The following is a 4,148-nucleotide window of genomic DNA, read 5'->3' on the forward strand; positions in this document are numbered from 1 at the left end:
GTGATCTCCACCAGTTTATGTATCCATATCAAGCTTCTTACAAGAGGTTTCATCCTGGTTTGATTGGAACGACAGAAGAGCTGTCCTATTCCCAAATTGAAAACTGGAATCACCTGATTTGAAAGTGGGATAAATTCTTCATCCCAACTCCTATGAGATTTATTCAACTTCCTGGTGATTCTCTCCCCCTTAATGATCCAAATCAAGCTTCTTACAAAGTGATTCATGTAGGTTTGATTGGAACGACGAAGAAGCTGTCTATTCCCAAACTAGAAAACTGGAATCACCTGATTTGAAAGTGGGATAACTTCTTCATCCCACTCCTATGAGATTTATTCAACTTCTTGGTGATTCTCCACCACTTTATGTATCCAAATCAAGCTTCTTACAAGAGATTCATCCTGGTTTGATTGGAACGACGAAGAAGAAGTTGTCTATTCCCAAACTGGAAAACTGGAATCACCTGATTTGAAAGTGGGATAATTTTCATCCCAACTCCTATGAGATTTATTCAACTTCCTGGTGATTCTCCACCACTTTATGTATCCAAATCAAGCTTCTTACAAAGTGATTCATCCTAGTTTGATTGGAACAACGAAGAAGCTGTCCTATTCCCAAACTGGGAAACCGGAATCACCTAATTTGAAACTGGGATAATTTCTGCATCCCAACTCCTATGAGATTTATTCAACTTCCTGGTGATTCTCCACCACTTTATGTATCCAAATCAAGCTTCTTACAAAGAGGTTCATCCTGGTTTGATTGGAACGACGAAGAAGCTGTCCTATTCCCAACTAAAAACTGGAATCACCTGATTTGAAAGTGGGATAACTTCTTCATCCCAACTCCTATGAGATTTATTCAACTTCCTGGTGATTCTCCACCACTTTATGTATCCATATCAAGCTTCTTACAAAGAGATTCATCCTGGTTTGATTGGAACGACGAAGAAGATGTCCTATTCCCAAACTGGAAAACTGGAATCACCTGATTTGAAAGTGGGATAACTTCTTCATCCCAACTCCTATGAGATTTATTCAACTTCCTGGTGATTCTCCACCACTTTATGTATCCAAATCAAGTTTCTTACAAAGTGATTTATCTTGGTTTGATTGGAACGACGAAGAAGCTGTCCTATTCCCAAACTGGGAAACTGGGAAACTGGAATCACCTGATTTGAAAGTGGGATAACTTCTTCATCCCAACTCCTATGAGATTTATTCAACTTCCTGGTCATTCTCCACCACTTTATGTATCCAAATCAAGCTTCTTACAAAGTGATTCATCCTGGTTTGATTGGAACGACGAAGAAGCTGTTCTATTCCCAAACTAGAAAACTGGAATCACCTGATTTGAAAGTGGGATAACTTCTTCATCCCAACTCCTATGAGATTTATTCAACTTCCTGGTGATTCTCCACCACTTTATGTATCCAAATCAAGCTTCTTACAAAGAGATTCATCCTGGTTTGATTGGAACGACGAAGAAGCTGTCCTATTCCCAAACTGGAAAACTGGAATCACCTAATTTGAAAGTGGGATAATTTCTGCATCCCAACTCCTATGAGATTTATTCAACTTCCTGGTGATTCTCCACCACTTTATGTATCCAAATCAAGCTTCTTACAAAGTGATTCATCCTGGTTTGATTGGAACGACGAAGAAGCTGTCCTATTCCCAAACTGGGAAACTGGAATCACCTGATTTGAAAGTGGGATAATTTCTGCATCCCAACTCCTATGAGATTTATTCAACTTCCTGGTGATTCTCCACCACTTTATGTATCCAAATCAAGCTTCTTACAAAGTGATTCATCCTGGTTTGATTGGAACGACGAAGAAGCTGTCCTATTCCCAAACTAAAAAACTGGAATCACCTGATTTGAAAGTGGGATAACTTCTTCATCCAAACTCCTATGAGATTTATTCAACTTCCTGGTGATTCTCCACCACTTTATGTATCCAAATCAAGCTTCTTACAAAGAGATTCATCCTGGTTTGATTGGAACGACGAAGAAGCTGTCCTATTCCCAAACTGGAAAACTGGAATCACCTGATTTGAAAGTGGGATAACTTCTTCATCCCAACTCCTATGAGATTTATTCAACTTCCTGGTGATTCTCCACCCCTTTATGTATCCAAATCAAGCTTCTTACAAAGTGATTCATCCTGGTTTGATTGGAACGACGAAGAAGCTGTCCTATTCCCAAACTGGAAAACTGGAAAACTGGAATCACCTGATTTGAAAGTGGGATAACTTCTTCATGCCAACTCCTATGAGATTTATTCAACTTCCTGGTGATTCTCAACCACTTTATGTATCCATATCAAGCTTCTTACAAAGTGATTCATCTTGGTTTGATTGAAACGACGAAGAAGTTGTTCTATTCCCAAACTTCGAAACTGGAATCCCCTGATTTGAAAGTGGGATAACTTCTTCATCCCAACTCCTATGAGATTTATTCAACTTCCTGGTGATTCTCCACCCCTTTATGTATCCAAATCAAGCTTCTTACAAAGTGATTCATCCTGGTTTGATTGGAACGACGAAGAAGCTGTTCTATTCCAAACTGGGAAACTGGAATCACCTGATTTGAAAGTGGGATAACTTCTTCATCCCAACCCTATGAGATTTATTCAACTTGCTGGTGATTCTCCACCACTTTATGTATCCAAATCAAGCTTCTTAAAAGTGATTCATCCTAGTTTGATTGGAACGAATAAGAAGCTTTCCTATTCCCAAACTGGAAAACTGGAATCACCTGATTTGAAAGTGGGATAACTTCTTCATCCCAACTCCTATGAGATTTATTCAACTTCCTGGTGATTCTCCACCACTTTATGTATCCAAATCAAGCTTCTTACAAAGTGATTCATCCTGGTTTGATTGGAACGACGAAGAAGCTGTCCTATTCCCAAACTGGGAAACTGGAATCACCTAATTGAAAGTGGGATAACTTCTTCATCCCAACTCCTATGAGATTTATTCAACTTCCTGGTGATTCTCCACCACTTTATGTATCCAAATCAAGCTTCTTACAAAGAGATTCATCCTGGTTTGATTGGAACGACGAAGAAGCTGTCCTATTCCCAAACTGAGAAAACTGGAATCACCTGATTTGAAAGTGGGATAACTTCTTCATCCCAACTCCTATGAGATTTATTCAACTTCTTGGTGATTCTCCACCACTTTATGTATCCAAATCAAGCTTCTTACAAAGTGATTCATCCTGGTTTGATTGGAACGACGAAGAAGCTGTCCTATTCCCAAACTGGGAAACTGGAATCACCTGATTTAAAAGTGGGATAACTTCTTCATCCCAACTCCTATGAGATTTATTCAACTTCTTGGTGATTCTCCACCACTTTATGTATCCAAATCAAGCTTCTTACAAAGTGATTCATCCTGGTTTGATTGGAACGACGAAGAAGCTGTCCTATTCCCAAACTGGAAAACTGGAATCACCTGATTTGAAAGTGGGATAACTTCTTCATCCCAACTCCTATGAGATTTATTCAACTTCCTGGTGATTCTCTACCCCTTTATGAATCCAAATCAAGCTTCTTACAAAGTGATTCATCCTGGTTTGATTGGAACGACGAAGAAGCTGTTCTATTCCCAAACTTGGAAACTGGAATCACCTGATTTGAAAGTGGGATAACTTCTTCATCCCAACTCCTATGAGATTTATTCAACTTCCTGGTGATTCTCCACCCTTTATGTATCCAAATCAAGCTTCTTACAAAGTGATTCATCTGGTTTGATTGGAACGACGAAGAAGCTGTTCTATTCCCAAACTTGGGAAACTGGAATCACCTGATTTGAAAGTGGGATAACTTCTTCATCCCAACTCCTATGAGATTTATTCAACTTCCTGGTGATTCTCCACCACTTTATGTATCCAAATCAAGCTTCTTAAAAGTGATTCATCCTAGTTTGATTGGAACGACGAAGAAGCTTTCCTATTCCCAAACTGTAAAACTGGAATCACCTGATTTGAAAGTGGGATAACTTCTTCATCCCAACTCCTATGAGATTTATTCAACTTCCTGGTGATTCTCCACCACTTTATGTATCCAAATCAAGCTTCTTACAAAGAGATTCATCCTGGTTTGATTGGAACGACGAAGAAGCTGTGGTATTCCCAAA

This window comes from Brassica napus, chromosome A10 (assembly GCF_020379485.1).
Source record: "Brassica napus cultivar Da-Ae chromosome A10, Da-Ae, whole genome shotgun sequence".
NCBI classification, from domain to species: Eukaryota; Viridiplantae; Streptophyta; class Magnoliopsida; order Brassicales; family Brassicaceae; genus Brassica; species Brassica napus.